Here is a 9961-nt window from a genome sequence, read left to right on the forward strand (position 1 = left end):
CCTAGGAGAAATCTGACCTTTCCTTGAGAAGGTGGAGAGCTCCTCCAAGTCCATGTATTCACACTGCTTAAGATCAGGTGTCCCTGGGTTGGCAGCTGTTCCCTGGGTGTTGTTGTTGTAGATTCCTGGGATGTATAGGTTTCTGATAATAGCCACTTTCCCCTATCCTATATCTTTTGATTGGTGCATTTTAGTGACATACATTTAAAATGATTATAGATACATATTTATTGTCATTTTATTATTTATAACTCTGTTCTCTGTTATCTTTTTTATTGTCCTTTTAAAGAACACACTTTGACATTTTTTGTAATACTGGTTTAGTGGTAATGAATATTTTTAGCTTGTTCTTGTGTGGGAAGCTTTTTATCTCTTTTTCAATTTTAAATGATAGACTTACTTAGTAGAATAGTCTTGGTTGTATATCCTTTTTTTTCATGGCTGAATATTTCATACCAGTCCCTTCTGGTCTGAAATGTTTCTGTTGAGAAATTAGATGAAAGTTTTCTGGGAGCTCACTTGTAGGTAACTAATGGTGTTTCTCTAGCTGTTTTTGAGATTCTCTCTTTGTCTTTAACCTTTGCTTGTGTGTGTGTGTGACTTGGTGTGGATATATTTTGGCTCATCTTGTTTGAGACTCTTTGTGCTTCCTGACCTTGTGTGTCTTTTTTCTTAACCTACTTCAGAAAGTTTTTGGTCATTATTTCTTCAAATGGGTTATTTTTCCCTTGGTACCTCTATAATGTAGATGTTGTTATGCTTGATGTTGTCTGAGAGGCCCCTTAATTTATTCTCATTCTTTAAAATTTATTTTTCTTTTTGCTGCTCTGTGCGGGTGTATCTGCTACCTTGTTTCCATATTGCTGATTTGATTCCCTGCTACATTAAATCTGCTGTTGATTCCTTCTAGTGTATTATTTATTTCAAATATTGTATTCTTTTATCTTTACTAGTTCTTTTTTGTGATCTCTATGCACTTTTTTATGTTCATTATCTCTTTATTTAAGTTCTCTCTGATTTTATCCATTCTTTCTCTAAGATCTTTAGACATCTTTATAAACATTGTTTTGAACTCTGTATCTAGTTGATTGCTTGCTACTTTTTTATTTAGTTCTTTTGGTGAAGATTTTTCTCCTCTACTTTTATTTGGATCTTGTTTATTTGTCTCCCCATTTTTGGTTGCCTCTATGTATTTGTTTCTATTTGGTAGGTAGATCTGTTATGTCTCCCACTCTTGGTTTGATGACACCATGTAGTAGATATTTTGTGGGTCTCAGCCATGTAGTCTCACTGATTGCCTGAGCCAGGTGCTCCATGAATGTTTCTTGTGTGGTATGTGAGCTATCTTATTTTAGTTGAGTCTTGATTGCTGTTAGATCATTCATGGGTGTTACCTTCAGGCTGGCTGACTATGAAGATTGACCCCAACCATAGTGTATAAGCTTCTGTGTGGGAAATGACCCCCAAAAAACAAATTTGCCCCAGCAATGTCTGATGCCTGATGAGATCTTCCTTTGGGTGTGCTGCTTCTGGAGCTATTTGGTAGTGCTCTGATTTTTTTCTGAAGTCCATGACCAGGTGTGTTGTTTCTAGGGCCTCTTGGGAGGGACTCTTGTGGAGTTCCATGTCAGGACCTGCCTATGACTTGCCTTGAACTACTTGTTTTAAACCACAAAGTGATCCACTGTTTTTGGCTGCCTCTGATGATCCTGGTTATGTTTGAGGGGCCAAGATTCTCACCAATTCCAGCTTTCACTAGCACTGAGCACAGGGGCACATCATCAAAAGGCCCAAGTTACAAGATCTACCTATCCAGGTGTCTAGCTGCCAGCTTCTTGTTAAGTTCAGTCACTGAAAGAGCCTCTGGACATACTGTAGTTAGTTGAGGTAAGTTCTCAGTGAGTCACCAGGTAGGTGTGAATGGTGCTAACAAGGTTAACACAGAATCAAACTCGGTACCAATGGTGTGTCTGAAGTCACCCAGTGGAAGTCCCAGGATACAACTAAAGCCAGCTGCTACCTGCTGAGTAGCCATGGATCTTTGTGGTGAAGCAGAGTCTCAGGGAGTTGTAAGAGTGAGGCCATCAGACTCAAGCAGACCAATATTTGGCTGTGTGAAGGTGGGCTCTGCACAGGAATGGTGGCGCTGGTCTTGTGGACAAGGGAGAAATAACCACAGACACAGAGCTACACAACTCAGTCTCTTTCCAAGTTTGACCAGACTTCTTGGAAAACTTCTAATAAAGTGCATCACAGTCCCAGGCAGGCAGCAGCAAGCTGACTCCTCTGCAAGGTGTGTGCTCTGAATAGGCAAGACTCCTGTGAATCAGGATGGTAGGGTTATTGGATCTCCCATCAGGGATGGCACTCATCAGTCTCACCTGGGTAGGGTCAGGGGAATGCCCCTGCACAAGAACCTGACAACTTCATCTCTGACAACCCTTGAGTTTGTCCAGACATCCTCAAGAGACTCCAAGAAAGTTTGCACCATGGGTCTAGAAAGCTTACTCCTATGTAAGTAAGGATTGAGCTTCACAGGTTGGGGCAACAGGGATATGGGTGGTTGGGACTCATAGGCTCTTTAATTCTTACGCTATATGGAGAGGAGTGCTTTACCCAGGAAATATGGCATCTCTAGGCCATCTGGGAAAGATATTCAGCACAGGGACTCTGACACTTGTCCCTTCACTTCTCTCCCTGGAGATACACAACCCAGTCTCTCCTTACACAATTCCAGTCTGTTCTGAGCCACCCTCCCTTTGTAGATATTCAGGGTGAGTGTCTATGAACAAAATATTATATGTTAGCCCTTTAAGAGGTTGCCTGGGTTTCTAGAAGACTCTCATCTCTCCATAGCAGATCCAATTCCCACTAATTTTCACAGCTAGATGCCATATTAGTTCCTCCTTCCATATCTCATGCTCTTGGCTAGGGACTTTGTCATATGTTTGAGACCTGATACTCCTCAGGATCTTTGCAGCTGTGATATCTCTCTGCATTCTCAACCATCGCAATTGGGTACTGGGCCAGCCCTTTTCAGGTATCTACCCTTCCTACCAGTTTTAATGTGTAATCTGTAAATCCTAGGTTATATATAAAACTATGCTCAGAGTAGAGGGGTTTTGGGGGGACTGGGCGAAAAAAGGTGAAGAGATTAAGCAAAAAAAAAACCCCAAAACAAACCTCATAGATATAAACAATAGTATGGTGATTTCTAGAGGGAAAGGGGGATGGGGGAGATAGAAGAGGATAAGGGGAAATAAATAGTGATGTAGAGATACTTGACTTTGTATGGTGAACACACAATATAATATACAGATGATGTATTATAGAATTGTACACTTGAAACCTATACAATTTTATTAACCAGTGGCACCCAATAAACTCAATTCTTTTTAAAAAATTCTGCTCAGCTATACTTCAGGTGGTTACTCAGGGTGATTGTTCTATAATTTAGTTGTAATTGCATATTTGTTTTGTATAAAGGTGACTGTAACTGCTACCTACTCCACCACCATCTTAGATCTGAAGTAATTTGTCTTACTCTAAACTTTACACACCATGCCTGCTTAAATTAAAACATGTAATACTGGGCTAATAATGGTTTGAAGTTCCCTTAATCACTAAATAAGTTTAACTTTTTCATATTTATTCAAAGGAAGAGCAATTAATATAGTATACCTCCATATACCTATTACTCAGTTTCAACGAACATCAGTACATGGCCAATCTTTTTTCCTCTTTGCCTGCACCCAATCTTTTAACCCCAGACTATGTTAAATTACATTGCATATATTATATAATTCCACCTTTAAATGTTTTAAAATAATATAAACATTTAATTAAACTGTTAAATAAATTATTCAAATGGGTTAAGGATTAAGAACTGATTTTATATGTTTTTCAGTAATGACATCAAACTCTAAGTTCCAAGTATAAACATTTTCTTTTGATCAGTATCAACAAGTTACAATTTAGATAAAAACATCTGTTAACCTGACTCTATATTCCTTAGATAAGCCATCCTTGTACTTCAGAAGTGTGATGAAGACTAATTCTGAATTCAGTTCAAGGATTTCTTGGTCCAAATACATTATGGTTCCCACGGGAAAGAGTCTAGTACATTAAGCTCCACTAAATGTAAAAATTCCACTGAAGACAGCTTGAATGTCTACATGTTGGTAAAAATTATTCACTAAATTATAATACTATAATAGTATTAGAATCCATCTATGTAAAGCTATATCCTGACATTATTTTCTGAGACCTAAGTCATAATTTTGTAAACTCTGAATACTGTTCTTAGTGAGTTGGTTAGATTTTTCTAAACTTTCTCTTGGAAATTTCTCATTTTTTCCTTTGAATCTGTCCTGACAAGCAGGCCATAGGTTCAGCATTGATTAACAGCATTATGGCTTAAACTAAAAAGAAATATAGTTTTATTTCATCTAAGACTTGGCCAGTTGGTGAATTTTTTTGCAAGATATTTAAATACTTAGGCTCTTGTCTTGTTACTCCAACATTTATTTGGTATTTCCTTAATTGTACTGCTTGATCTTATCACATAAACATTAATTTTAGTAAGATTGGGGAAGGGTGGGTATGGCTTTTCCTTTTAAGGGGATGACTGAATATGTGAAATCCTTTCATATGTGAAATCCTTTCTGCTTGCAATTCACTGGCTAAAATTATTTACATATTCTTGTCAAACTTCAAGGTAGATAGAAAATCTAGTCATTATTTTGTGTTGCCACATACTAAAATATTTATTTATTTTTTTATTGTGGAAAACCAATGTGACGAAAATGTGTAGTCTCTATCATTCCATGGATATCAGAGGTACTAGTGATGCCACTTTGCCGTAAGCATTCCATATGTTCCATAAATCCCAGTAGTCTCCTGTATGCTCATTCCATTTTATAAAACACCCACTTCACTCTAATGGAAGAACATTTATACCTCCTTTTGGGTTATATAAACCATTCAATGGCATCTATACCTATAGCAAAAGGAGCAGAAGCTTCTAGGAAAAAAGTTATGGTGATGGTTCTTTGGGAGTACATGGACAAGGCATAATACCTGCAACACAGGGGATCAAGCAGCAAGATATAGGAAGTGACTACATTGGTCAGTGTAACACCTGAACTTCTTTTTTTTTTGTTGTTCTCAGAGGAAGAAACTTTTCCCTTTTATGACCTTCCATCAGTTAGTCAACTCAGATGAAGAGCATAATATTGTCCCCAAAATTAATTGATCTGAGGGATTAAAAATTCTTTAAAAATTTTTTGTGGTATCTATTTTCACTGCCTAGAATGTTCTTCTAACAGCTATCTTGTTTCTTCAGTTAAAGTCCTTCAGTTCTGAAAGTTGAACATCCTAGCTAAAGAGCTCCCCACCTTTCCAGACATAAATTCATTTGTAATAAGTTACCTTAATTTTATTCCTCTTGGCTTCTTATAATTTGTATTTTATTTATTTATCATCTGTCCACACTAGTTGCATTAAATAAGTAAGTAAATAAATAAATAAAATTAGGTATAAAATTATTTAACTGAAGAAGTACTTTACTGAAAAGATAGAAATTATTTAAAAATAACAGAAATTCTGGAGCTGAAGAATTCATTGAATGAGATAAAAAATGCAATACAGAACCTCCATAGCACTGCAGAATATATAGAAGAAAAATAAGTGACTTGATGGATAGAAGTATAAAAGTAATACAGTTAGAAGAGCAGGAACTAATATTTTAAATGAGTGAAGTGCCTGTGAGAACTATGAGATCCAATAAGAAAAGCAAATATTAGAATTTGTGGTCTTCAAGAAGAAAAGAAAAGAGTTAGTGCCAGAGAATTTGTTTAAAGAAATAATACCCCCAAATTTTCCAAAACTGAGGAAACCTTTGGACATACAAACACATGAATCTAATGTAGCACCCTATAATCTCAACACAAAAAGACCTTCTCCAAGAAACATTACAATAAAAATGTCAAACATCAATAATAAAAATAGAATAAAAATGTAGCCAGGGAAAAAGTCTAGTAGATTACAAAGGAAACTTCCATCAGGCTATCACCAGATTTCTTACCAGAAATTCTACACACCAGGAGAGAGTGGAATGACATATTCAAAGCATTTAAAGAAAAATTGCCAATCAAGAAAACTTTATCTGGTATTGGTCTCCTTCAAGTATGAAGCAGAAATTAAGGTTTTTTTCCAGATCAAAAAAACCCCAAGATATTTGTCTTTCTTTGAATATCTTATTTCACTTAGCATAATAATCTCCAGGTCCCTTCATGTTGTCTCAAAGGGTAAGAGATCCTTCTTTTGTACCTCTGCATAGTATCCCATTTTGTAAATGTACCGCTTCTTTTTTATCCACTCATCTACTGATGGACACAGGCTGTTTCCACATCTTAGCTATTATAAATAATGCTGCTATGAACATAAGGTGCATATATTCTTTCTGATTGGTATTTCAGGTTTCTTAGAATATATTCCTAGAAGTGGATCTAATGAATAAAATGAACTGGCAAACAAAATAGAGCCAGAGACATGGACACATGTAGCAGATTGAGATTCTCAGCGGGAAGGGGGCGGGGAGCTGGAAGAGATTAACCAAAGAACTTATATGCATATATGTGCACAATATTGTGTTGAAGGCCTGGGGATGGGGTAGGAGTGGGGAGGAGGGGGTCAATGGGAGCGGGGGAGACTTCTGTAATATTTACTACAATAAAGATGAATTTTAAAAAAGGGAGTTCTCTACCACAAAGTCTGCCTTGCAAAGAGTGTTGAAAGTTCTTCAATCTGAAATGAGAATACACTAATCAGTTACATGAAGGTACATGAAAGTACATGACGTACTGGTAAAAATGAAAAATATACTGACAGACTTAGAAAACTTTAACTTTTTATTAAAATGGTATGTTAACCACTCAACTATAGTATAAAAGTTAAAGAATAAGAGAGCTAAATTAATATAGCTTAAATACATTTTAAACAAATATATGACTTAAAAGAGGTAAATTGTGATATCAAAAAACATAAAAAGAGGAGTAAAAATATATGCATTGAAAAATAAGTTGCTATCAGCCCAAATGAACTGAATATCTGCAAAATGTTTGGTGTGGTTCACAAGATAACCACAAAGCAGAGACCTAGAATAGATCCAAAAAGACAAAGAAAGGAGAAATAGAGAATGCCACAATGTAAATTAACCAATTAATGGAAATACAGAGACAAAAGGAAAATAAAACAATGGAAATACAAAATGAACATAAAGTAATTGATAAGATAGTTATTAATTTAATACATATCAACAATTATTCAAAATATGAATATTGGACTCACACTCAAAAGGAACACAGCAATTGGATATATAAATATATGCTACCTAAAAGAGGCTCATTTTAGAGTTAAGGACACACACTAACTCAAAGTAAAGAGATAAAGATATGTTACGCCATGGAAGTGGAAAGTAAAAGAAAGCAGTGGAAACTCTACTTGTATCAGACACAATAGACTTTAAGCTAAAATTGTAACAATAGACAAAGAAGGTCATTATATAATGATAAGTTAATCAATACATCAAGAAGATATACCAGTTATAAATACATACACACCACACATTGGAGCCTCTAAATATATTAAGCAAATACTAACAGATTTTAAGGTAGAAACAGACAACAATACAATAACTGTAGGAGTTTTGTTTTCCCACTTTCAACAATGGATAAATCGTTCAGACATAAAAACCAACAAGAAAACAATGAATTTGAACTGCACATTAGATCAAATAGACCTAACAGATATCTACAGAACATTTCATCCAAGAGCTGCAGAATACACATTCTTCTCAAATGCACACAGAACATTGTCAAAGATAGATCATATGATAAGACACAAAGCAAGTTTTAGCAACTGTACTAGATTTATCGCAGGATTCACTTTGTAAATTATATAAAAGTCTAACCGTTATGCTGTATACCTGAAACTAATATAAAATAATACTGAATGTCATCTGTAATTAAAAAATAAAATAAAAATAAATAACTAAAAAAACCCAACTTGGGTGGATTTCTGGGTTCTCTGTTCTTTTCCATTGATCCATATGTCTGCTTTTGTGGCAGTACCAGGCTGTTTTGAGTATAGTGGCTTTGTAGTACAACCTCAAATCTGGTAGTGTGATTCCTCCAACTTTGTTTTTCTTTCTCAAGATTGCTACAACTATTTGGGGCCTTTTGGATTCCATATAAATTTTTGGAGAATTTGTTCTAGCTTTGAGAAATATTCTGTTTGTATTTTAATAGTGGTCACATTGAATCTTTACATTCCTTTGGGCAGTATGGACATTTTAATGATGTTGATTCTACCAATCCATGAGCATGGTATATTCTTGCACTTGCATATATCTTCCTCTATCTCTTTTTTCAATGTCTTGTAGTTTTCCAAATACAGGTCATTATCCCCTTGGTTAAGTTTATTCCTAAGCATATAAGTTTTTGTTGCAATGGTAAATGAGGATGTTTGTTTGGTTTCCATTTCTGAGAGTTTATTATTGGTATATAAAATGCCATAGATTTCTGGGTATTCATTTTATATCCTGTTATATTGCCCAATTTATTTATTAAATCTGAAAGTTTTCTGATGGAGTCTTTAGGGTTTCCTATGTACAATATCCTGCCATCTGTGAATAGAGACAGTTTTACTTCCTCCTTTCCAATTTGGATGCCTTTCATTTCTTCTTCTTATCTGATCACAATGGCTAGCACTTCTAGTACTATGTTGAACAGGAGTGGTGAAAGTGAGCATCCTTGTCATGTTCCTGCTCTTATGGGAAATGGTTGTAGTTTTTGTCCATGGAGTATGATGTTGGCTGTAGGTTTGTCATATAAGGTATTTATTATGTTGATGTATGATCTCTTTATTCCTATTTTGTTGAGAGTTTTTATTAAAAATGTGTGTTGGATTTTGTTGAATGCTTTTTTCCACATCCATTAATATGATCATGTGATTTTTATCTTTCAGTTTGTTTATGTAATATATCACATTTATTGATTTGCAGATGTTGTACCAGCCTTGCATCCCTGAAATAAATCCTACTTGGTCATGGTGTATGATCTTTCTAATGTATTGCTGGATCTGATTTGCTAGAAATTTGTTGAGAATTTTAGTATCTATGTTCACCAGGGACATTGGCCTGTAATTTCCTTTCTTTGTAGTGTATTTTTCTGGTTTTGAGATTAGGGTAATGCTGGTTTCATAGAATGAGCTTGGAAGTGTTCCTTCCTCTTGAAATTTTTGGAATAGTATGAGGAGGACAGGTTTTAATTCTTCTTTGAATATTTGGTAAAAGTCCCCTGTAAAGCCATCCAGTCCAGGGCTTTCGTTTGCTGGGAGGATTTTTAATTTGTTTGTTTGTTTTGTTTTGTTTTGTTTTAATACTGCTTTGATTTCAACAGTAGTTATTGGTCAATTAGGTTTTACGATTCTTGCTGTTTGAGTTTTGGAAGATTGTATTTTTCTAGGAATATATCCATTTGGTCAAGGTTGTCCAGTTTATTGGGGTAGAGTTGTTTATAGTATTTTTTATCACCCTTTGCATCTCTGTGGGGTCATTATGCTCATTTAACATTTGACAAAAGAGAAAAAGCATACAATGGTGTCAAGAATGTCTCTTCAAAAATTTTGTTGGGAAAATTGGAGAGATACATGCAAAAAATGAAATTAGATCACCAACTTACACACAAAAATAAACTCAAAATGGATAAAAGACTTAAATGTAAGACATGAAACCATAAAAATCCTAGAAGAAACAATTGGCAGCAAAATATCAGCCACCTCTCATAGCAACATGTTTACAGATACATTTCCTAGGATAATGGAAATCAAGCAGAAAATAAACAAATGGGACTACATCAAAATTAAGATCTTCTGAGAGCAAAAGAAACCATCAATAAAA

Source organism: Myotis myotis, unplaced genomic scaffold (genome assembly GCF_014108235.1).
Source record: "Myotis myotis isolate mMyoMyo1 unplaced genomic scaffold, mMyoMyo1.p scaffold_m19_p_4, whole genome shotgun sequence".
In the NCBI taxonomy this organism is placed as follows: domain Eukaryota; kingdom Metazoa; phylum Chordata; class Mammalia; order Chiroptera; family Vespertilionidae; genus Myotis; species Myotis myotis.